Here is a 27,038-nt window from a genome sequence, read left to right as displayed (position 1 = left end):
AAAGCCAGATTCACTTCACAACTGTGTTATTAATTTAACCCACAGCAGTGGTTAACTTAACAACTGTGGCAAGAAAGGTCCTCATGGGGCAAAAACTCACTTAACAAATGTCACAGAAAATTAGCAACAGAAAATTAGGGCTCAATTGTAGTTGTATGTCTGTAGGCATATTTCTCCTTTTTCGTCTTTTTGGGTCCAGAGTTTCTCTTTCTATTGGCCTCATAAGAACAATCATCAGTTTCAATGATGCTCTAAACCAGAGATCTCCAAACTTGGCAACTTTAAGACTTGTGGACTTCAACTGCCAGAATTCTGGGAGTTGAAGTCCACAAGTCTTAAAGTTGCCAAGTTTGGGGACTCCTGCTCTAAATGCTATCTGGATATTTTGTTATGAATTGGAGGAAACAATTTGAGTTTTGTTTTGTGTTCTTCATTTCCTACCAAGTTCTTGACTTACTGCTTTCAAAGCAGAGCCATGGTGGTCTCTTTCTATAGTTCCCTTGGCTATCTTCTTACCCTGCTGTCATGCAGTGCAGGAATTTTTATATACCTTAGTGTATGGTGGTGATGTCTTCTGTCTAGTTCATAGGAGATGTCAAAGGAAACATTCCTTTGACATCTCCTTAAATTTCTCTAAAGTTTACTTTCCTTTAAAATGCTGGACCCTGAGTTCATGTTCCTAAGTGCTTATATGCCCACACTCACTAGCTTCTGGTGTTGAGAGTGAAATTGCTTGATTGTGTAAATTAATTTCATACAGGGACACAATCCTGTCATGCCTTAATGAACGAAACAGAAGAGTTGGAAGGGACTTTGTAGTCCAAGCTATGTGAAGTATATTAGAGAAATTGGCTGGACATGCTATTAGCAGCAGCCTTGTGGGTCATCTAGTCATCTAGTCCAACAGCAGTACCTATGTGCAGGGGTGGGATTCAACCGGCTTTACTACCGGTTCGGTATTTGCATTTTACCAGGTAAGGAGTATATATGCTAGTGTTTTTTAATGCACCTTTTAAAAAAATGTCTTGTTTGTTTTGTTTTTTTTCTGTTTGTTACTGTTAAAACATTTTGGAGTTTTGTATTTTAACTTTTTTTGAGTAAAATAAAAATAGATTTAAAAAAAACTATTAGATAGCCAGAAAGTTTTTTTTAAATGATTCATTTCCTGCCATTCAGAAATCATCTTGATTCTGCAGCCCAAATATGGCAGTGCTTATTTTCCAAAACCAGCATAGGTGGGTGTATCTCAATCAACAAGTGTCAGTTTGGGACAGATGAAGGAGAACTGTTGTTTCTAGAAGCATATAGTTGGCCACTGTTGAAGAGGAAAACCCAATCTGATCTTTTTAGGCACTTCCAGTAATTCAACTAACATAGACACATTTTTTTTAGAATAGAGCTTGGAGGTCTCCTATCTAGTCCAACCTCTGCTCAAGAAGGAGACCCTCTACCATTTCAGCTAGATAGCAGTCTAGTCTTTTCTTAAAAACTTCCAATGATGAAGTACCTACAACTTCTGAAGGCAAGCTGTTCCACTGCTTAATTGTCCTCACTGTTGGGAAGTTTCTCCTTAATTCCAGGTTCTTCGCTCCTTGATTAGTTTCCATCCATTATTTCTTGTCTTGACTTTTGGTGCTTTGGAAAATAATTTGACCCCTTCTTCTTTGTGGCAGTCCCTCAAGTACTGGAATACTGCTATCATATCACACCTAGTTTTTCTTTTCTCTAGATTAGCCATAACCAAATCCTGCAATTGTTCTTCATATCTTTTAGTCTCCAGGCCTTTAATCATCTTAGTTGCTCTTCTCTGCATTTTTTTCAAAGTCTCACATCTTTTTTCGTAATGTGGTGACCAAAACTGAATGCAGTATTCCAGGTGTGGTCTTACTAAGATGATTTCACATTCTCTATTTTTTCTCATTTTCCATAAGTAAGTTTGAAACACAGATACTACAGAGAAAAGCAACACCTTATTCCAGACTTGATAGGAGAAAAACTTTTGAGAGGAAGTCTCTTTATTTTATCTCAATTTTAAGGTACCCCTCCATTCTTGGTTATCAAAAGATATTTTAAAATCTCCATAGATCCTCTGCATATAGAGAATTAATTTGGTTATCTAGATCTCTGTCCCAAACACATTTTTATATCTAATTAAAACTTGCTTTCTACATCCTTATCCTCATCTCAAGAAATGTAGTTTACATACTCTATGATATGATTATATATAATCAGGCTATAGTCTATTAATTGTTGCACACAGTTATATTTTCTGTTTGAAATTGCACAGAAGCTTGCTCCAATCTTCTGTCTTCCAGATCTGTTGGATTGCAATCCCTGAATCCCACAGTCACATGTTAACACATCTGGAGGTTCCCAGGAGGTTAAAAGCTCTTTTTTTATGCTTACATTATCAGTAATGTAAGCATTAAAAAGTAAGGCTGCCACTGTAAAGACAAATACCAGAACTCAAGGACAATGCAACCTTCCAAAATAATACTTGGAGTGTGTTGGAGGAAACATAGGGAAGGATGATTCCATGCAACACACACACACACACACACACACACACACACACAAAAATTGGTACCAATTGCACAATTTGAATACAGTATGATTTTCCAACAGAGTAAAACTCTACCAATATGTTACTTTCTAAAAAGGCATTCTTAGCAGCATATTTAATCTGCAACTCAATCAAGCTTAGTTGCCCTGTATTAATCTCCACCTCAACCAGCTTCAAGCTGGTACCTTAATCTTGGTTCTCTACCCTCCCCCAAATACATGCAAAAGCTGGATGCAATAATAAGAATTCCGTGCGTCAACAGGCCTCAGTGTTTGGGGGAAATGCTTTCACAATTGATGGATAGTTCCTTTGTATGCTGCTGGTGAACTCATACAATTCTTTTCTACTGGGAAACATGCCCATATTCTCCAGACACACAATAAGCACAGTGCATAGGTCCTATAAAAGTTTGGGGTCTGCAAAAATGTTAAAAAGAAAACCCTGTGAAATCCTGAACAGCAACAATAACATCAAAATTAATATATCTTAAAATTAAGCATACATTAAGATATTATAGAAAAGAGACTCCTTTATTATGCATATAGTTATCATCATTTATTCTTTGCAATCAGTTGAAGAATCTAGATTCAGGGAATATCTTAAAACCCTAAAAATTGCGACAAAGATAAATGTATCTAGGGCCTACCAAGGGGTTAAGACAGCCCTGTTTCTAACTATGTTCTCTGAGCATGGTTCTCATGATACAACAATAATTTCTGGTACAATTTAAGGTGCTAATGTTAACCTGGTCAGCGTTCCAGGGCTTGACATCTGGATATCTTCATGACTATCACTTATAACTAGAATTGACCCAACTCACTGGATCCTTTAGGGAGAAGCTACTTGTCAAGATTGAACCATGTTGAGGTAATTCCCCATTAGGAGAATGAGCGCATACAGGGAGAGGTATACAGAGTAGTGTTTGAATAACACACACACAGCACATAGGTACACTGTACAGTAAGTGTAGGTTTTTACTTCCAGAAATGTTAAGCAAAGTCCAAACAAGCAATCTAAAGTCATTCACAGGTAAATCAGTTTTTCAATCCAGGGATAATCCAATAACAAAGTCCAGTATCAAAAACAATTCAGTATCAGACTTACATCAAATCCAGGAATAGCAGTCAATTAGAAGAAATGGCAATACTCTCCAACAGAAGGAAACAGAGAGATTCACTCAGACACACTCTCTTCTGAGACTAAGACTAAGACAAACCAGGTTTCTGGCTCCATCTTATGGCCGTTTGAGAAACCACACCTAATTACAGTTTTTCATTTTCTTAAAGATACAGTTTTAAAATGTTTATCCTGGTTTATATATTTCTAACCCAAAAACCTGTTAGGTAACTTATGTTCCTAACAAACCACTTCGCTTCTTTCAAACCAAAATGCTTTTCAACTTGCCAATGAACTGGGGTAAGGGAAGAGGGAAATGAACTGCCAAGAATGTATGCGGAAATCATGAGAGCATAGAAACCATCAAGGTTTAAAGTAAACCACTCCAAACTCGAGTGCAGAAAATACAACTTCAGCAACAGAGTGGTCAATGCCTGGAACTCATTACCTGACTCTTTTGTTACATCCTCAAATCCAGTGGCGGTATGCTACCGGTTCAACCCGGTTCAACCGAACTGGTAGTAAAAATCACTACCAGTTGGGCCAAACAGGTAGTTTAAAAAAAGCCTCTGATCAGCTGAGGAGGGGGAACAGCCTGTGACAATCAGCGGAGAGGATAAAAGACCAAAAAGTGCATGGGGGGATTGGGTGTGAGGGTCGCTCCTTGCTTTTCGTTTCTTCATCCTCTCAGCTGAGTGGCTTGTTAAGAGTGCGCACATTAGGAGGGGCGCACACACACGTGTGATCACCCACAGAACTGGTAGTGACTAAGGCAGAATCCCACTACTGCTCAAACCCCTGAAAGTTTAACCTTAAACTGTCTACCTGGACCTCACTCCATTCCTAAGAGGTCTGTAAGGAGGCGTGCATAAGCAACCCAGCGTGCCTACCATCCCTGACCTACTCTTCCCATGTATCCATTTATTCATACTCATTTATTATGTATATACTTATACCTGTTTATACTTATATGTTTAGTTGTTATGTTCATACTTATACTTGTTTTCTCATACATGCATGGCAAACAAAATAAATAAATTAAATAAATAATACGGTCACCACTGCAGGTGTTAGAGAAAGAGATGTTCACATAACAAACAGATGTCTCAAAATTGGACAATGTGATCACTCAGGGGTGAGGAGAACGGAAGCTATTGCTTAACTAGGCAAGCATTTGTGTGGGAAATTTGTTTCTTCAGTATCAGTATGGTATATCCAATAAAGTTTTACTTTTGGGAATTCAAAGCTCCTGAGAGCGTTTCCTTGTTTTGGGTTCACTAGTCAGAGAGATGACACTACTTCTGGATCTCCACTTATAAGAGTTTTTTTTTTCGTTTTCATTTTTTTTTACTTCTTTCTCATTGACTATTAGTATTTTATGATGTTATCTTTTGGTCACACTCTGGCTATTTTTACTTTTTTCTTATGCTATATACTATAGGAGTCACCAAGTATGACTAGATTATGGTGGGAATTAAATCTAACAGATAAATAAGATGAAAATTGTGCTCAACCCTAATACAATATTTACTGCCACTGACTTTGAGTCAATACTTTCCCCAATCTATTGAGTTGGCATTTATGGATGTAAAGCAAGTACAATGAAGCAGAGATTAAAACATAATTGCACAATGTATTTTTTTTAATCATTTGGGTAATGCCAGGTAAGTGATGAATTTGTTGTAACCCAAACTTTCCCAGTCAACATAAAATTTTGAAAGTTTTAGCCTAATAACTTCAGGTTGGAGAAGGATGGACTGAACTACACCAGAGGGCAAAGTGATTTCATATACATATTTAGCATAGCTACAAACAGCCACAAAAAATTGCATTATAACTTCACATAACACCTTACAAAGAAAAGCTGAAGAAGCTTCTTGAATAAGAAGCAAAACATCTTCAAAGAAAAACCAGAAAGTCCAGTTGCCTCTTGAAAAAGCCCCTTTGGGACAACCATGACCTGGATGACAGAGAATCTCCATAGACTTACAAAGAAAAGTTGCATTTATTGGCTAGTATAGTAAAACAATGACTCATATGTTGCCACATAGTATTTTCTCTCTTTTTAAAAAAAAAAAATGTTTTCAGAGAAGATGGAGGTTGGGGAGAGAGAGTGTGTGTATGTATTAATATTCAATGACTTTCCCAATTCTAAGGTTGAAGAAGGGATTATGTCATGATGTGAGGCACAGTCCTCTACATCTTGATACTAATGGGGCAAACACCAAACAGGTGGATATAAGTAGTCCTCAATTTATGAGGATTTATGAGACCTTATGAATTTCTGTCATAAGTTATGGTCATAAGCAGGAGTGGGATTCAAATTTTTTAACAACCGGTTCTGTGGGCATAGCTTAGTTGGTGGGCATGGCTCGGTGGTCATGTGACTGGGTGAACGTGGCTTGGTGGTCATGTTATTGGCTGGGCGTGTCCAACTCAATATCATCGAGGCATGCTTCTCCTCGCCTGACCTCTCATGACTATGGGAATGCTGTAACAGTTGTAAGTCTGAAAAACAGTCATAAGTCACTTTTTTCAGTGCCATTGTAACTTTGAATGGTCACTCCACACAAGCAAAGTACCAGCAAAGGAGGGGGAAAAAACTCCAGAGAAGTTCCTGAGACAGGAAGTCTAGTCCTGCCAAGAATGTAATAAGGGTTAACAGAGAGGCAGTCTCTGTAAGCAACATCAGAATGTTTCCTTCCTGCCTTCCTTACAGGATTAGGCCAGTAATTTCTTCTAACAACCGGTTCTCTGAACTGCTTAGAATGTTAACAACCGGTTCTGGCGAATAGGTGCAAACTGGTAGAATCCCACTCCTGGTCATAAATCAAGGTATCACTTGACTGGTCTTGATTGTACAACTGTTTTTACAATCACCATACAGCAAATTACATGATCTTTAATCCATTTTTCCAAATGTTCCTTTTTTCTACCAGAAACCAGGAACAAATGTTGCAAATTGCAGTCACACGGACAGTTGTAATTATGAGCCAGCTGCCAAGTGCCCAAAATGTGACCGTATGATTGTGGGAGGAGGCAGCTTGCCTCCACAAGTTGTGAATGCTCCCCAGAACTGGAAGTTTTTAAATAGAGATTGGATAGTCTGAAATGGTACAAGGTTTCCTGCCTGAGCAGGAAGCTGGACTAGAAGACCTCCAAGGTCCCTTCCAACTCTGTTATTCTGTTATAACTTCAAGGATGAGACATAACAAGTTTTTAAAAAGTCAGTGATAACTTTGAATGGTAGTTAAATGACCACTCGTATGTTGAGTTCTACCTCTAAAGAAATACAGCATTAATTAATTTCTAGTAGCTCAGTTTAGTATATGTAACTTTCATATGTTTAAGTGGCCATCCATGGATTTATTTTTCAAATTGAGCCGAGCTATAATGTGTGTGTGTGTGTCTGTGTGTGTGTGCACAAACATGTGAGACAGGAATTAAAGGGAGAGAGAAAAAGGATGGGATGAAGAATGGATAAAAGGTAAATCAGGATGATTTTTTAAAAATGGGAAGATGCTTCAAGCTTGCTGGTTTGGGCAGACGGAGGGCGGGAATCTTCTAAAAATAACCCACAACACAATCCCTAAAGGCTTAAAGCACCATCTGGAGACATTTAGAGAAGAACCAACCGGCTGACGTAGGAGGCACTGAAAGATCAGAGTCTAACATCAAAGAAAATGACATTTATAACAGAGCAGAGATGGAATTTTAAAACATCTTATACGGATTGTGAGATTTTTTTGAAGTAATCACCTAGAACATCTTCATTGCTTAGGCTTTTCATACCAGGATCTGGAATTCAAATAGGATGCAAAACAAGTGAAGATACCACACTATGTACATTGTAAGTCAGAGACGTGTAGAACATAAGCAGAACGATTTTCGCCAATCATCAATGTGTTAATAATAGTAGCAACAAAATATTCCTCCCCGCTTCCAGTTCTAATGTTGAATTGAGGAAGTTGTCAAGGGGGAAGCTAAGAGAAGGTTTTTATATGGAATAATTATGATTATTATTTTTTTGTTAGTTAAGGCCATCCATTCTCAGTCCCTGAACTCAGAACACTGCATCTCTAAAAATATTTTTACCTATCTGGGTTAGAACTCAGGATTCTGCTAAAAAGCAAAGTAGATCCATAAAGTACTGTATAAAATCTCTTCACCCTAGTCTACATTATAAATTCTTGGACTCATTCATTTATACAGGAGCATTAAGCATCTGTTATCTTCCTGAGTCTTGCTGGCTGAGGAATTCTGGGAGTTGAAGTCCACAAGTCTTGAAGTTGTCAAGGTTGGAGACCCCTGCTCTAGATAACATTCATCGAGTCATCTACTAAAGTCAACGGGACAAAATGTAGAGCGCACAGAAGCCTCACCTATAGACAAGCAGCTTTCCAAATGCTTAGCTGTGGTTATTGCTTTTTATAGAGTTACTTACATTTGTATATTATAATAGTCTTTACTTTTTTGTTCATTATTGTCTGTTTAAATGCTTATTGTGAGCCATTCTTGTAAACAACAGCAGACAGAGATCTAAGGGATAAGTTAATTACATAGAATTGCCTATCAGAATTAGACAATTTGAGGCTAAAATTGTGCAGACACTTAGCTGGCATCAGTCCCACCAACCGCAATGGGATTTATCTACTTCCAAACAGATATTGCTTAAAATTGCACTATTAAACTCTAACGGAATCTCCTTGGAGTTTTTTTTTTCCTGGCTAAGAGTTCTGTTATCAGTAAAGATCAAATTAATTAGCCAAATAAGTATTTTTCTGTCCTTATCTGGTGGCAAGAATTAGAATAGAATGAACTGGAAGGACTTTGGAGGTCTTTGAGTCCAACCCGCTGCTCAAGCAAGAATATCTATACCATTTTAGATAAGTGACTGTCTATTCTTCTTAAAAACATCCAGTGAAGGAGCACCCATGATTTCTGGAGGCAAGCTGTTCCACTGATTAATTGTCCTCACTATTAAGAAGTTTGTCCTTAACTCCAGGTTGCTTCTCTCTTTGATTAGTTTCCAATCATGATTTCTTATCCTGTCCTCTGGTGCTTTGGAGAATAATTTGACTCCCTCCTCTTTGTGGCAGCCCCTCAAATACAGGAATATTGCTATCATGTCACCCCTAATTCTTCTTTTCTTTAGACCAGCCAAACCCAAATCCTGCAGCTGTTCTTCATATGTTTTAGTATGCTTTAGATTAGAAGAACACTTTCTGAAATAATCAGCTGAGATAAAGGAACTTTAAAAAAATAGATGCAAAAGGATAAATAGGCTTGCTTATTTTTTTAAAAAAATGTCACTGGTAAAAATTGCTAAAGTAATGAGTAATTTCAGACATTTTTGTTAATCTATCAATTAAATCAAATAAGCCTACAATCCTAGAGAGTAGGCCTTATTAAAACCAATCTTGCTTCTAAATAAACCAACTGTAGTTCTGCTGAAAAAAAATTAGACTTTAATTATACAGATTAGGGCTGCTAGTTCTGAGGTGCAAAAATCCACAATGAGTGCTAAGTGGGAACAATGGAACACAGAAAATGCTTAATTCTTTGTGTATCTAATGGTCCTCTGTTTTGTTATTTTGTTTTTTTTGCAGCTCAGCATTGGTAGACTAAGAATACATACAGTTGAGAAAATGAATTCCAGTCCCTTAGCTCAGTGTAATTCTTTCACATCCTGCTTCTGAACTCAAAAGTAATCTTTATGCTTGGAAATGTGCTTGTGTGGTCCTTAACCACATTAACAGATTTAACAGATTTTGAACACAGAGAGAATTTTTTATGCAGAACTTGTAAGAGAACAGCTAGAATTCCCAAAGACCCCTAAAATGTGTTGGATATCATCATTCTGTAATTAAATGAAGAACTCTCTGAAAATTTTAGTCATAAATAATGAGGTGGCCATTCCATTCCATTCTGCCTTGTGTAACATAAGTATAATACAGGTGCATAACCATCATTGAGTCTGTAATTGGAGTCATAAGTCCTGTTGGTTGTTAAGTGGGTCATCATGTGACTGCATCTAATTTATGATCTTTTTCTGCAGCAGTCATTAAGTGAACTGGCAGTTTCCAACAGAAAACTTTGTAAATCATGGTCGCATGACTTTGGGATGCTAAAACAACCATAATTGTGGGCCAATTGCTAAGTACCCAAAATGCAGTCACATAACCCAAGGTGGGTGACCATTAGAATCTAGATGGTAAGTATCTTTTTTGGGTCCGTAGTAGGTTGAGAACTACCCGTAATGTGAACTTACATTACAATTATGTTTCAAGCATTGGAAAGTATAGGATATTTCTTATGGTTGTTGCTGGAGACTCATCTAGAAACGAGATCATGGTATTGGGAATATTGGAAACAGTATTGACTCCAGTAAGTGAAATTTTCCTGGTGAATAAACTTTGTTGCACAATTCTTTCTTCGCCTACAATTAAGCAATTTAATACAGAAGGGGCTATGAATAATTGTGATTTATGTAAAAAAATTCATTGAAAAAAAGCAGGCCTTTTATTTATAAAAATAAGCATCTTCGTAAGGCAATTGTTTTATCAGAAATAAAAGGTAAAATTCTCTTTTATCCCAAAGGCTGGCTTTTTGAAATACAGCTACAATTTTGATGTTACTCATGAATAGAAGACAGAGTCTAGAATTTGTCTACAACATTATACAATTACAAGAGACAGACTTGAATATTTTGCCAATTTTCAAGCTTTAGTGGGGATTTTTGAACAAATGTTCAAACTCCCAGCTGCCCCTGTTAATGCCAAACTGATTTACATTAGAAGAGTCCAGATAATCCTTATCCGCTTCCCTTTTATCTCAACAGCCTCTTTCTCTTCTTTTTCCCTTGTTTGCCGTCAGGACGATCTGGCATTATAAAACCATCCATCAATTTATAGTAAACAATTATAGAGTCTGTTTCAACTATTGCCAGGGTGATCAATAATGGAAATTCAGGTTTAGTCAGCAGATCACGTGCACTTTAGTGATCTTTCTTACTAAGGAAAAAAAATCATCAGTTTTGTCCATTTCATTTCAATTTCATGTGAAATCTAACAAATACTCTGAATCAATTGTGCCCACAAAAGCCAACTTGGCATAGGCATCAAGGCTCCAGGCTAGAAAGTGGGAGACTGTGAGTAATGCCTTATGGCACAAAGGCAGCTGGGAACTTTGGACAAGTCACTCTCTTAGCTGTATAAAGCAACAGTGGTAAACTATTTCCCAAAAATTTGCCAACAAAACTGCAGGGGCTTGTCCAGGCAGTTGCCAGGAGCCAAGGCTGATTTGAAGCCTTCACCCCAACCATACCCTCATTCTGTTTCTAAAAGTTGCATGACTTTTTCCAAAACAGCATATCATCTCTTATAGTGAAGACCTGCCAGAAAACAAAGTTGACTACACTGGTTTGAATTAATCATCCCCTGGAGATTTAAAAAGCACAACAAGCCCAGCTGTGGTTCTTAATCTGTTTGCTGCCTGCACAGCTATTAAGAAAGTAGCAGGTGAAGTTTTCTAAGGACTGAGATTCACTTGCTCAGAGCAAACCTGCCAGAAAGTACAGTTAGCAACATTAACCTGCCACAGTTCGAACACAATGAGATTGTGTCACAGGTTCCCTTAATACAGACAGAACATAGAACATATCCAGATTATATCCTCCCATATTTTTTTTGAAAAAACTTCTCTATCATGAAAAATTTACCAATCTGATTTTTGTCCTAGTAATTTGGACTTATCTGCAATTTCTATCTATTACCTTACAAAAAACAATTTTGTCTGATGTTCTCCTTAGACATTCCTCAGATATTTATAGACTGCTGTCCTCTTAGTATTTGCTTTTCTAAACTATATATTGGAGTCTTCAATTTTTGTAATTTCCCTTGAATGATATAAAGAAAGCTCAATCAGTTTTTTTCAGGACAATAACATCTACCATTATCTGTATATAGCATACATTGAAAGTGACCAGTTTTTAACTGATACCTAAGTAGTGTCCATCTGCTTCCCTTCCTCCTTATATCGATTAACTCCCTTGCATTTGTTAAAATTTACTTTTATCTTTGCCACAAAAATTTCAGAGTCAAAATACTCAATCCATTTTAGAAACTCATACTTGTTTTGACAACTTTGAGAGTGGCTTCATTTTTTCATAGTGGGAAACACTTTGTCATCATGGCAGAATAATGTTGTATATTAATGTGTCATCTTCCAGGGATGAATTAGGAGAGAAGCACTGTAGTCACTGCAGGGAATATTGTGTGACAAAAATTAAATGAGCCACAAAAACAGTTGGCTGATTCTGCATCATTCAACATTTAGCACTTTTTACAAAATCTGCTTTCCAGTTTAAAAAGACATTTGCTCTCTAAAATTCACTTCTTTCCTCAAATTATTCCCCCTCCTCTTTTTTTAAATTTGTAAGTGTACCACTTAAGAATGTCTAGCCATTCTTTTCATTTAAAAACAGCTTTCTCATATTGAAGCACTTATTATGTAAGGTTGTACTTAGTCAAAATTAAGCATCTTTCTTAACCTATTCCTCCAGGTCATTAAAATAATAAAATATACCATCATTGCTTTGAAGAGGTTTCCAATGGCAATGCTGTACCATTACAGGTAATCCTCAATGTACAACACAACAGAGACCATAAAATTTGTTGTTAAGCAATGAGACACCATGTGACCACACCTGATTTTTTTGCAAACTTTTTTTACATGTTCATTAAGCATCCAAATCGTGATCATGTGATCATGGGGACACTGCAATGGTTATAAAGTAACCATTTATAAAAGTATAAACTTTTTCCAATGCCATTGTAACTTGGGTCACAAAACATATGATTGTTTTCGTTTTTTCTTTTTAAAAATAAAAAATTTAAAAAAACAAAAAATGAGATAAAACGTGATTGTTAATAGCCTGATTAGATGGACTTCGACTTTTAAGGAAATCTCATTTTGTTCAAAGAGAAACATAAACAACAAGGTCCAGCCCGAATTCTTATTTGGTGCAATGTACAAGTTTAACACAGTTTCACTAAAATTATTATTCAGATAACTTAAAATGGCCTAAGCCTCATACCTAACTGGACTTAGTGGTGATCCTATTAAGCTTTCTGTCACGTGACTCTAACCTTGCAAACAGGGCAAAATGTCTGGGAACTAAACAGATGTCATTCATTCCTTTGGTTAGATTTTTAATAAATTGCCTAACAAGCAAGTTGGATCAAATAAAAAGCCAAAATTGAATATACATGTTTATGTATGTTTGCATCCACCCACCCACCCACCCACCCACCCAGTCAGTCAGTCAGTCAGTCAGTCAGTCTGTCCGTCTTAAACATGTGATTCTGGGCAGCTATCAATGAATAAAAACAAGATTAAAAACTTTATAACAAAATAATAAACAATGTGCACTACAGCTAACAATAATCAGCACATCCAGGGCCCCAGGTTCAACAACAAAACCAGATCTTCAAGACCTTACCAAAGGCCAACAGAATTGGACAAGTCTGGGATCTGGGAAAATAATATTTCAGAAAGTAAGGGTCATGACAAAAAGCGTTTCTTCAGATGACACCCCCTGACAGACAGTAGTACCCACAGTATATCTCTCAGAATGAGTAGATTTTATACTTTACTACTGGAGAGAGAGGCGGGGGGGGATTGAGATCAAGTGAGAGATAGGGTGGATGATTAGTAATTAGTAAAAGCAATATATTAAATGTTTAAAGGCTTATTAGAAGTGTAATTTTCATGAAGTCCTTATGGGAGATTGTGGGGAAGCGGGAAAAAGAAAGATTGGTAAATTTGTTGAATTCAGCTGAGATGGGGAAAGATCTGGGGAAAAGCATTTCAAAGTACTGAAAGAAACTACTTAATTAACAAATTTTAAAGGATATTGTATTATGGATAAATCAATACAAAAATTTTGGGATGTTATTTCTTTACATGCTGACTGCTGCAAGGTTTATGCTAAGTATTGGAAAGAAAAGGGGATGCCGACTGTTGAAGAATGGACTTTAAAATTGACTGAACTGGCAAAAATGGCAAAAATAACCACGTGTCATTTTTTCGTACACATGGTTTTTATTACTATTGTTTGGTTGCTGCTTGTAATTTATATTTGTTTTTTTTTCCTTTTTCCTTTATTCTGTATTTTAACTTTGGAGATAAATAAAAACATTGGAAAATTTTTAAAGGAAGTTGTGGCAGTCAAGATTCTACCCAGGCCTTCCTAAAATCTCTGAAGTTTTGCTTGCTTAGTGTTATCAGCTCCAAAAGGCTCAAAGCTCCTGTTATTGGTTGGTATACCAACAATTGTGATGATGTTGAACTGATCTTTTTCAGAAAGGCACCCTTTGAATTCAGAAGCAGTATTTGCAATCATGGTGGCCTAGTGTAGTATAATGTCTACTAACAGGTTTGTCTGGATCTATTTAGTTAGCTGTTTAGATATCAGTGATATATTTTTGGCCAGGCTTAACTATATTAATCCTTGGAATTAGTATGGTTGTGTGCGAAGATTGTTTTCATTTGGTTTTGACTTATGGCGTATTTTACAGTTTTAACTTTTAACCTATGAACTTTTGTTTAAGGCAGGACAAAATGTAGTGAATAAGCTCTTTCCACAGAATCCTGCCTTTATATAGAGAGACAAAAAAAAAAAGGTTGCCTTGTTTAAGCTACTGATTTACAGCATCAGCAGGGCAGTCTGACAGCTTCACTTTTATCTGTTTCCATGAAGCGGACTTGTCTTGTCTTCAGGCAAGGTTTATACGGGCCTCAGCCCTCTATTTTTCACGCGGCAAAACATTGGTAAAAGAATCAAGACAAGATGTTTTTATGTCAGCTACAATCACTACTGCGGCTGGCCGTCAGGACTGGGTTCCAGATCAAAAGATCAAAAATGGTGGAAAGTTTGAGTGATGTGGCGATTGATACTATTAAAGCTCTTGTTCCCGTAACCCCTAAGTGAGCAAAAGGGTGTATCATAGGGCAAAGCTTTTCAACCGAGGTACCTCAGATGAGCTAATTTACAGAATGTGCCCAAAATGTAGGATCCATGACTCCCATGGAATTGAAAACTGGTGAAGTTTACAAAGTATTTTATGACATAGCATAGCCATAAGGCATTTTATGACATTATACAAAATGTCTTAAAACATTTCCTGGAATCAATGCCTAATGTTTGACTGCGCTATACAATTCAGTGTGGGCTACGTTCAAGGAAGAAACATCTCTGAACATCTCCCTGAATTTAAAACAAGAACAAAAAACTTTTCAAATACAACAGAGATCTGCCACTGTTGAGGGCTTTAAAGAATCTAGTAAAGAAATATTTCTGAAATGATGACCCAACAGGTTATCTAATATACAATCAAAACTCTTGTTTCCATACCCTTTAACTGTGCAGAAGAATGCATTATAGGGCAAAAATGTTTGAACCAAGGTACCTCATTGGGTTAGCTTACAGAATGTGCCCAAAATCTATTGAATCCATGTCTCCGATGGAATTGAAATTTGGCAAATTTTATAAAACATTTTATGACATAAATATAATCATAATACAGTTTATGAAATATGTCATAAAACTTTTCCTGTGCTGATGTTTGACTGTACTCTGCAGTTCAGCTTCAAGGCAGATAGAACTATGAATGGACCTCAGCTTTCCCAGTGAATGCAATGCATCCCTGTGGAAAGCATGGAGGAATCTGGTGAGGAGATATCTCTGAAAGGATGAGTCAGGGGATCACAGGTTGTCTAATAAATGTATACAATTGGACTGACCCACCCATCTGCATTTGTAATAAACTTATTATGAAAGGCACTTTTTGAGGGAAAGAGGGGAAATTATGATACTAAATGAAAAAGAAAATTAAATATTTATTTATTTATTTTATTTGTCAATTGTTTACAAAATAATAGGTATAAGTATAAACATGAATAAGAATACAGAAAATAGGTATGATTAAATGGGGACAATAGGATAGGGACAGGAGGCACAATGGTGCACTTATGCATGCTCCTTACAGACCTCTTAGGAATGGGGTGAGGTCAATAGTGGTTAGTTTGAGGTTAAAGGAGTGGGGGTTTGAGGATGTAACTACAGAGTCAGGTAGTTCATTCCAGGCATTGACCACTCTGTTGCTGAAGTCGTACTTTCTGCAATCAAGTTTGGTGTGGTTAACATTGAGTTTGTATTTGTTGTGTGCTCTTGTATTGTTGTGGTTGAAGCTGAAGTAGTCATTGACTGGTAGGACATTGTGGTAGATAATTGTGTGTACTACACTTAAGTCCAACTGTAGGTGGCGTAGTTCAAGATTGTCCAAGCCCAAAATCTCAAGCCTGGTGATATAGGGTATTCTGTTGCGAGCACAGGCGTGTAGTACTCTTCTTGTGAAATACTTCTGGATTCGCTCAATTTTATTAATGTCTGTGCAGATTTCAGACAGATGAGCTGTATTCGAGTATTGGTCTAGCAAAGGTTTTGTTTGCCCTAGTTAGAAATTCAATATTTCCAGAGGAGAAGCCTCATAAGATTAGATTTACAACTCTTAATGCCTTTTTGGCAATGCTGTTGCAGTGAGCTCTGGTGCTTAGGTCATTAGATATGAGTACTCCTAGGTCCTTGCAGAGTGAGGGTCATCAACGAGGTCATATTTTTTTACCATTGTGTAGGACAGAGCATTTGTTGGTCGAGATTTGGAGTTGCCAATTCTTTGACCATTCAGACACATAATCAAGGACACTTTGAAGAGCAGTAGTATTGTCGGTGGTGTTGAATAGTTTTACATCATCTGTAAAGAGGATGCGTTGCGTATAAGGTGATCGCAAAGGTCATTTATATAGATCTGATACTCTACCTTATCACTTGCCAGCTATTGATACTGAATTGATTCAAGAGATGGCACCCTTGTTTCTTAGATATGACAGAGAAGGAAAAATGTTTTGTTTTTGCTTCTCACGCAAACCAATCTGTAAAAAAATTGCTCTGACCAAAAAAGGCAACCAGACATCATTATATCCCCTTCTCCCTCACTCCCCATCCCCAAACATGCATTACAGCATTACAGGAGCAATCTGTCTCTGTTGTTATATTTAACTTGATTTGCTGAAAACAATACATTTGTCTGTTTTTAAATTCACATTTCATGCTAACGAGAGAGTACTAAATTCAGTTTTTAACAATATAATATGCACCATACCACAAAGTCTCAAAACTTTAAATACTGATGTTGTTCATACAAATGAATTACTGAGAATGTTTTGAATGACATATAACAACACAAAAAAAAATCTTATTCATGCCTTGGAGCAGACAATAACTTGGAAGGGCAAAGGATCTAATAGTGTAAGAAAGCCACCACTCTTTGCCTGAAGGTTTGAAGAATTTCCATCTCACAGCAAAGGAGGAGGTCTGAAAAAGATTTAAAGAATAGGTTAATTCATCTAAGAAGAGAAAAACTTCCATGTCAGATAGCATACCAGTAGCTAGTCATGGTAATGGTTCCTTGTAGCCAGAATGGAAAATGGATGAGAAGGAGAATTGAAAGAGAGAGAGAGAGAGAGTGAAGAAGGAAGATTAATTTTGATATGAAAAGACTTATGGGCATATTAATTTAATTAAAAAACAGCATCATCCCACTACTACTCCAGCCCAGGAGAAAAGTAGCAATAAAGTAGAATAATCAGAACTCAAAATCTAGGAGTGAATCAACAATTTGAAGTGGTAGTAAGGAGGGCAATGGTAGTTCCGGTCATGAAGAAAACATTATACTGTATTTGAAGTAATATAATGCAAAATTATATGGAGAGCTGAGAAGCCTCTGGAAGCATCCATTGAGCCTGCAGTGGTATTTGAATGTACTTGGAATGAATAGTCCTATCACAGCTTCACATAATGATGAGGTGTGTGAATGCGTGTATCCTTTTAGTATTTCCCCACCTATGATCAAATTAGGAAAACATGTATCAGGAGCCAAAGAATATATGAAAAGACTCAAAGAGAGGATCTCTTCTTTCTGTTAATTAATATGGATTGTCTTCCCGTCTTACGGTATTATAAGGGGTGGGATCCGACCAGTTTGGTGATTTACGATTTGCCGGTTCTATGTCTGCTGCTCTTCAGAGCTACCAGTTCTACAGAACTGGACAGAACCAGTAGAATCCCACCCCTGGGTATTATGGATGAGGACACCAACATGACATGCTTTATTGAGTTCTGGCTGTGATCAGAGGGGAATATGTCCCTTTCAGAATTATGCCCACCCAGATTTCAGGGTTTATATCACCTGAGACCCCAGGAAAGGGAGAAAGAGTGCTTGACAACATCCACAAATCTTTCCAAGTTTTCAGAAGCTCTGCTCCACAGGTAACTAGATGTGAGGCACTCTGGTTGAAATTGGGCTACAACTGGGTTTGTAATGTGTGAATTAGATCCGCCATCTGATTATTACTATGTTTTTAATCTAGACCATATATTTGATGTTCTGATTTTATGCTGTCAGCTAACCTGAGTCAGTTGGAGTTGGGCAGTGTCTAAATCCAAGTAAATGAACAATTAGAATAATACTAACAGTTAATAACACCAGAGAGCAGAGAGAAAGAGAATGAAAGACAAGCATGGCTAAGTTCACACTTTGGACTAAGCCAAAGTGATGTTGCTTAGCATAGAGATGGCTATTTTCTGGTTATATACTGGAAGCCTTGCTGAGATTGACATTTGTTTTTCACTTTTTATTGCATTAAAAGGCTAAAAAAAAAAAAGCACCACTGAAAATTGGAAATGTTAGTGCCCAATTTCAGTAGCATGAGGTTGAGGTATAGTTGGGGACCAAAAAAAATGGGATTCTCGTATTATGTGAACCCTGCTCTTGCCATTAAGATTATGCTTACAGATCAGGGAGTTGAGCCAACCCAGGCATATGTGATTTAACCACTAGTCCATAATTAATCTAGACAGAATTATGTGATTTAACTACTAGCCCATAATTAATCTAGACAGAATTTTCATGGTACTTAACCTAGCCTAGATTGTAGAAGGTGAGATAACCAGAAAATGGTCTGAAAAATCCATTTATTTAATTTACAAAATATCCTGAAAATTTCCCCTTTCATTTACAATTCATTAAATAAAATGCTTCCAATCAGCATATACCAGTTTTTTATATATTGTCGTAATCTGAATCATATTTTTCACGCACCACTGATTAACTATAATTCTCTAGTCTTAAGACTTGCATAACTTTCTGTTTCACCTTCTTGCTCCTATCAATAGTCTGTTGTGTTCTTCTTTAATAATATAACCCTTGAGTTTCAGAACTGATACATAATGTGGCAGACTTCTCTTGTTTTTAGGATTAAGTCTTTTTTCAGTGGTGCCATAAGGGGAAGTTCCCTAACACACACACACACACACACACACACACACACACACACACACACACACAAAACCCACCCCCAATTCTTACATAAGAAGCTGTGAGTAAAAATTCAGGGATGTGTATTTCAGACAACCATATTCTTTACCCCAAGATTTCTCAACCTTGTTTTATATTATAATATCAGGTAAGCTGCATGTGTTGAGATGAATGCAGTCCATAAATATAGTTTTTTAGCCTGCAGAAACTGCACTTTGTAGGCAATTTCATGTAACATATATTGCATCACATTACATTACTATTTTGCCTGTTGCAAAAATGGGAGAAATCACCTTCTCCTCCATGCCTGCAAAATATCATTACTTAGATACTTAAAAAATAATAAGCAGATTTCTCATCTTGAGTGGACCAAACTTCCTCCTTCCCTTTCTTATCATTGTGATTCTGTGAGGTTTTGAATATAGTGTGATATTCCTTATTATTATTGTGTGATACTCATTCTTTTTGCCATTAGCAAGTGAAAGAGAAGGAGATTGTATTATTCATGTTCATCTTTTAGGACCCATAAATACATTCTTTATTACTACTTCAACATATATTTTAATTTTTTTATCAGGAGTTTCATCTATAGTATAATGAAACATAGTTTAAGTCTCCCATGTGAACTTCTTAGATTACCTCATCAGAATATTGATCACTTCAATAGTTCGTTTCATTTTTGTATTCTTAGAAGTGGGTTGTGTTTTCTTTGTCTTGTTCTTTCATTTCAAGCTGGGTATTAGCTTCAGTAATGAAACTGAACTGTTGGGATGTTTTGACCCAAACCTTGTTCCAAGGAAACAAACACAGAACAGAGGTAACAGCAAAACCTTTTAATGATTCTTTATGAATTCCATTCCTTCATGGTTAAAAGGCTGTTTCAAACTAATTGTCTCTGATAAGAACGAGCCTTGCCAAGGTTATGCAAGGCTGCCAAGAACACTAGATAAAGTTACTAAGAAATATTTCAAATACAAAGTGTCTCCAAACACCAACCAAGATATTCCGAATGTCCACAAGGCTTGAGTGCAAAAACTTCTTTGCTTCTTGCAAAGAACTCTGGTTTCTCAACTGGCTTTTATCTCTTAAGGGAGACACCATTACCTTGCAGCCTTACTCCCGAGTCGCCCGTGCTGCTGCAGCTGCTCTTTCCTTCGAGCAGCCCTGAGTGCACACACGCTGGGCACAGGCTCCTCGGGGGCCTCTTCATCACTGCTGCCAGCCTCCACAAGCTCTGAAGGCAGAACCCCTCTATCCGATAGTCCTGGCCCCATCCCTGCATCACATGCAGACCCCTCATCTGAGTTCTCGCTCTCTGAGACCTCAGCCATCTGTACCTGCTGCCGGCAAACCACAACATGGGATCCCACCTAACAGCATTAGTCTATGACAAGACTATGACCACAAGGGAAAGGAGAACTATTGTTGAACCTCCTTTTTTTCCTTCTCCAATTTGTCCCCAGGACCTATAAGAATGGTTATAATGGAGGTTCTAGTTATTAAGTGAGGTTTTATATTCTGTAAGTCACCTTGAGTTGCCATGTGCAAATAGGCAGTAATATCAATCAATCACATACATACATACATACGTACATACATAAATGCAAATTCTTGGACCAAAATACAACAAGAAAGCAAAGATTCTTAGTTAAGCTAGACTCTTAGTTAAGAGGACAAGAAACAATAGAACATGAAAAACTGAGGTTTTGACAATGAATACTTTCATTTGCTACTTAATAGGATTTGAAGGCCAGATATTCCACAATTATAATGCCATTATAAATGATGAAAAATAGTATTCCTTAGTATCCTCTACAAAACAAAAAGAAAACCTTAATTAATGCCCAGATTCTTTCAAAACCTCTGGGTTCATTTTAGGAATAGGAAACATTCATACAGTAAAAGAATTTTTGTTCACGCGCAAGTTAAATCAATAGTGTAATTTGCAAAACCTGTCCTGGAATGCAACAGTAGGTTTCTGTGTACCCTCAGAGAATATTCTCACTGTGCCCCAAAGTCTATTTTGCATCTGACAGACTGTTCTTCTTTCAGAGCAGTAGCCATGACAACAGAGTGTATATGTAGTGAAAAGGAAAAGAGATCCCCCCCCCCTTAAATTCCATAAATTGATGCAATTAGGACCGCTTTCAACCTGATCTAACTTTTTTCTAAAGCTATATAAGAAGCAAAGTGAGTCTGAAAAAAAATACACATAATAGAATTCACCCTGCAACTTTCTGTAGCTTCCTTAGGCCTCTACCCAAAAAGGTGGTTAAGAATAGTCTGATTATTATATTGCTTTTTGTATTTTTAATTATTTTTAAGATGATGATGTCATCTATGACCGAGCAAGAAACTCTTATTGGCATGAAAAACATGTTAACCTTTTGTAATACTTCTAAGAAAAAACATGAATATATAAATGGGTGTGTTACCTCTTCCTCCCTATTTTTAAAATCCTATTCTTAAGAATGAAAGCTTTTCATGCTATTTTGTGTAAGTGCTATATGGCATATCAAAGATATGAATACAAATAGGCCTATACTTATGACTACTGAATTTATTACACAACTCCAGCCTATGAATCTAAGAATAAACCTCATTGAATTCAGTTTGACTGTTATCTTCTTTTTTTGCATTTAATACACTTTAAGAATATTAAAATAAGATTCAAGGTTGACTTGGCTCATCTTCAGAAGGTAAGCAGAGCCAGTTCTTGTTAAGACTTGAGAAAAGACACCACTAGGAAATCCTGCAGCTAGAGATTAGCTAAGAAGTCAAAGAGACATTCTAAAAGAAGATATAGACATACCTGATTATTATGTGGAATAGTAGTACACATCTGGAAAAAGAAAAAAAATGTGAAGAATTCTGATTTGATTTTGAACATAATTTTGGGAAAAGAAAACCGGGTGATCTGATAAGGCACAGAAAATCCTACTACTGATAGGAGTTGTTTGGCACTAGATATCCTCAGTGTACCATATGGCTTTTCACACATTATGTTTTACAAATAGAGCAAATGCCAGGAAAGGGTAAAAGACTAATTTCCTTAGTCATGTCATTCCTTCTACCTCTGTTATTTTTGATGTGTGTGCTTTGAACTTAATGCCTGAATGTGAATGTCTCTCACAGAATGGTAAACTATGAGGTGGGCTCCAGAAACAATGTGAGTAGAGATGTGGGGAATGATGAAATTTGGAGATGCAAATAACTGTGTAACTTCGGAGTGGGACTGAACATGAAGCCTCAACGCTTTTTTAAACTAATGTCTGTATTCACATGTGATGACCCAGAGCATGGCACAAAGGCAACACAGTCACATAAGTAAGAAGTACTTTACCTTTACTTTACCTTTAGTACCTCCAACTTTGCCCCCAATGTCCAGGTTACCATCGGCTGGAGAAAAAACTCTCCCAAGAACAGTCTTTAAGTGGAGGAAATTCAGTCTGAAAACAAAGTACATACAAACTATAAATAAAAATCCACACAAACCATGCTGCAGTGATTAACTTCACAGGGCAGGAAAAGGTATTGCAGACTTGAAAGGCCAGCAAAACACACACAGTTGGGAAGATACCAGGAACTCGGATAAGCCTCGACAATACCAGATAATTCACAATTTGCTTTCAACAGTTTGCTGTGCACAGCTTTCTTTTTTAAACACTGTGTTCCCAGCTGCAGCTAATGAAGGGAATCAGGGTCCCTTCCTCCCCCATAAGCCATGCAACTCACTTGCTCCCTTATCCATTCCTCCCTGCATGCCCTAGAATGAAGAGGGGGTGGGCCTGGATCTTCCTCCAAATTCCCTCTCCCTTGCTCTACCTCTCGCCTGCTCTGCCCAGCCAGACTTTGCCTTTCCCCAGTTTCTTCCACAGCCAATGGAGCACTCCCACTCTCTGTCAGTTGCTCGACCTCCCACTCTGAATCAGTTTCTGACAGGGGCATGACATCACATGAGCAACATGAATGGAGCCCTGAAATTTAATTGATTGATGACGATTCTGGAAGTGGAGAGCACATTTGAACAATAGATTTATATATCTGAATTCCTGAGAGGTTTCAGTATGAAAGCCAACTTTGCGCAGGGTTAAATAAAGAAAAATCGAAGTCTGTTCAACTCTTCCACTCAGGCTAGCAAAATTCAGAAATGAGAGATCAGGAATATTTTTGGAAATTCTAAATGTACTATTATCCCAATCCTACTCTTAGCCCTGATATGAGCAAGCTAAACATCTGCATAGGGATTATAATTAATCTAATCTTGAAAATGGGTATGCTGGCTGATAATTCTGGGATTTGCAGCCCCAACACATCTTGAAGTGCTAAGAATGGGGTGGTTGGAGTAATCATGATGTAAAAGGTCATACTGAGCTGTAGCACTTAGCACTGTAAATCACTTAGACAACTGTCACCCTCAGCAAAGCAACAGACTTTTCACCATCAGCTGAGCGCGCCTGGGGGTGGATACAAACTGGGGAAGTTTGAGGAAGCAGGAAAAACTGCAGCCAGGAAAACATATACAAATGTAAACATAAAAGGCAATACTGGTATCTCATTTCAAGATGAAACACGATGCATCTAAAGCCTATCGCATGTCTCAGACTACCCCTGTTTAATTTGAGCTGAAATATTTCCCCGAGAGAACAATAAACCTATGGAATTACTCAGTAAGTGAAAAACCATTGAAGCAAGTAGTGTAAATGATGGGATTTCAAAGAAAAGCAAAGGCTGTTTATAGTAAGGCAAAGTGAATTGGATTGACAAAAAAGGGAGTAGGGGTTGAAAATTGAAAGGGCAAAGTGCCCTTTTCTGTCAAAACATGCTCATTCTTGAAGCCTTGTTACTGCTGATCTTGCTTTGTTTTTTCTATTAAAAGATTTGGAGTTGATCTGAAATGCTGCCTTTGTACATAAGTTAATCACTAAGGCCAAACTGCATTTGGAGATGAGCGAGCACCATTAAAATTTGCTTTTCTTCTTTTCAACATGCTCCTCAAAATCCTCCTCAGTGGATACCTATCTTTTAGTTAAACTTAAGATTCTATCTTCAGGCTTCTTTGCATTAGAAAACACATTCACCCAACATCCAGTTTCTTCCTTATATTCCAGGCCCTCCTTAAATGGGAAAAGTGGTTAATTGTGTAGGTAATACGGTATGTAATAGTGCTTGTTTATTCACTAAACTATTCAGCGCTTGTAGAAGTACAAAGTCTGATTTGTTTACAAGAATCAAACTCTTCCCTTCCCAATGTATCTCACTGGGGTCCAATGTTTTAGAGATTTAAGTGTCAGAATCAACAAGGCCCAAGATTTGTTTCTCTGTATCAAGGTCCTTTTTAGTATCCAAATTGACCTAGCTTCCGTGTCTTGTCCCAGGGTCTGCTCAAGTGGGCAGCCATAACAAATTTAAAATATTAATATCATAATCATCATAAACAACCACTGTCAGTCAGGACCCTCTAGATGAGAGTTTCTCAATCTCAGCAATTTTAAGATGGGTGGTCTTTAACTCCCCAAACCCCAATAGCCCTGAGCTTGAGAAATACTGCTCTAAATCATGGATTTCTCTGAACCATGGCTTGGTCCCAATAGAATTGGTGGAACCAAAATATCTAGCCTTTTTGTTTTTAAAGTAACAAAATAGGTGCCTTTTATCCCAAATCTGTCTCAAAACTGAGGAGACTTTTTTTTTCTATTTTGGGAAGAGGGGAATTAAGGGCCAAATATATGCCTAAACAAAGGAAATCCATTCAACCCAGTATTCCCCGACATTTGGATGCCTAATTTCCTAGACAGAATAACCTACTCCATTGTATGTCTGATGCCCAGTTTCTGACCAAATTATTTGCTTAGCCTTTAATAGCTTGTTTTCCCTGTTATGGAGCTTATTCTACAAAATTTCTGAGATTGGCCAAAGCTTGACAATAAAGTGCTCTCTTGTCACTCCGCTTCCTACTTTATACATAAACTGTGTAGACATGTGAACAAAAAATGTGTCTGCTGCTGTCACTTTTAATTTGATATCTATGCACATCTCTTCAGCCAGACTGTTCTTGATTGATTCCTGCCCCCCCCTCCCCATTCCTTGCTAATATGATATGTATTTAATTAGATTATAAGCTTACGAGGTCAGGACCTGTTTGTTTGTTTTTTTAATCTTTGTACAGACCCAATACTTATATGCACATCATAAATAAACAATAAACATAATGGAATTATTTCTCTGATGCATCCTTGCAACAAGCTGACTCAGCATTCCGAGTGAGTATTGCTTTAAAAGCAGTTAAATGTTTGGTTTATTAAATTTGCACTCTGAAGGCAACAACCTTTTTTGGAAAAAAAATATATAATTGAAGAGCATAATTATTATTTTCGGATACTGTATAAAAGAGAATTTAACTGTAACTAATATGCTGAAAAAAACAGGGCTTTTTAAATATGTAATTAAGAATGGGTCTAAAGAATTTGATTAATTTTCCCTTTCCTGCAAACACCTTGTAATTCTTTGCCTGCCTTCCTACTGATATTTGCAATTCAGCAATTTTACCCTCCCTTTGGATACTTTTCTAACATTTCTTGCCTGGCTTAATCCATTACTGGATGCTTTTTTCCATAAATATTCCAGTATTTCCAATCAACTATTCTATCCACTTGTTGCATAATTCTTGATAGGATACAAACAATGACTCAATACTGTTCTGATAGAAAATTCATGTTTGTTCTAAGTACTAAATCCTCTGTCTACAGTATCTGTATAAGAAAATTAGATTAGTACATATCCCCAGACATTTCATTGTTTGGATTTTCCATGCCACTTGTTTTATGCCATGTTCATATTTTTCCTGGATATCTATATCATACTCTTTTAAAGACCCTGAATTAATTTTTTTCCAGCACCCACCCCCAGAAAAATACAATTTCTTATGTTCCTCTAATTCAATCATTCTCTTTGATTTGATCCAACTGTTTCTTTGGAAGAGAACATTTGTAGTGAGATTCCTTTGCCACCCACCGATTATCTTTTCAATGTACTACAAAGGGAAAAAGAACCTCTTATCTAGGAAAATCGGCAACTTTACATCTTAATTGTTTTTCTGTCTACTTAGATATGACATATCTGAACTACAAAAATCTGGATAGCCACTAGCAACACAGGAGACCTTATCTTCACTTCTTTGTCATTCAGTCCACTGAAACCAGAACATTAACTGGAATCAACAAATATTGATGTTCCAAATTTAAAAATATGCAACATTTATTTATATTTGTGAAACTAATCCTAACTACCTGAAACTAACAGTAGCGTATAGAATTTATCAAATCTAAACAGGACACAAAGTCAGAATGAAATTGATTAAAGTAGGAACTGAAGTAAGACACTAAAATTATAGAGTTATAAAAATGGCATGACTATACAAAATTCATCCCCAACGATCCTATGGAAAACCCACATTTTCATCTGCTTCTGGAAGGCCATGAATAGGGGAGCCATACTTCAGAGAACAAACAATTCCACTACACAGAAGTTATCTTATGCCATATCTCCTTCTATATGGAGACCCTAATGGTTTGGACAAGGTAGGCAGGCGCTACTGTGGAATAATTAAGATATTCAGGCTCCAAGCTACGTAGGGTTTTACACATAGCAACATGTACCTTGAATTGCATTTGGAGACCTATGGTAAACAATGCAGCTAATGCGATAGCAATAGCAGTTAGACTTATATACCACTTCACAGTGTTTTATAGCCCTCTCTAAGTGGTTTACAGAACCAGTACATTGCCGCCAACAACAATCTGGGTCCTCATTTTACCAAAATATACTTCCGAGCTGAAGTTCCTGGGAGGTCTTCAAAGGTACAATCAGGTACAGCAAATTACAGTAATCTAGTCAAAATATGGTAACAATGGCATGAATGT

At 37.0% G+C, this 27,038-nt stretch overlaps 1 protein-coding gene across 2 annotated transcripts in view; it reads right to left on the bottom strand.

Moving 5' to 3' along the window:
* The window catches only part of COLGALT2 (collagen beta(1-O)galactosyltransferase 2), a 171,251-nt gene that overhangs the window by 80,923 nt on the left and 63,290 nt on the right, over positions 1–27,038 (bottom strand). Inside the window, exon 2 of one of the 2 annotated variants that reach the window (XM_087930435.1) lies at positions 22,460–22,565. The exons of the other annotated variant lie outside the window; for it this stretch is intronic. The gene's annotated coding sequence lies outside the window, so the exon portion shown is untranslated. The remainder of the gene's footprint in view (positions 1–22,459; positions 22,566–27,038) is intronic. 2 annotated transcript variants of the gene reach the window in all.

This window comes from Pseudonaja textilis, chromosome 3, assembly GCF_049901715.1.
Source record: "Pseudonaja textilis isolate UNSWEBS1 chromosome 3, rPseTex1.2, whole genome shotgun sequence".
In the NCBI taxonomy this organism is placed as follows: Eukaryota; Metazoa; Chordata; class Lepidosauria; order Squamata; family Elapidae; genus Pseudonaja; species Pseudonaja textilis.
The sequence above is the reverse complement of the archived record's forward strand: the minus strand, read 5'-3'. Positions and strand labels throughout refer to the sequence as shown.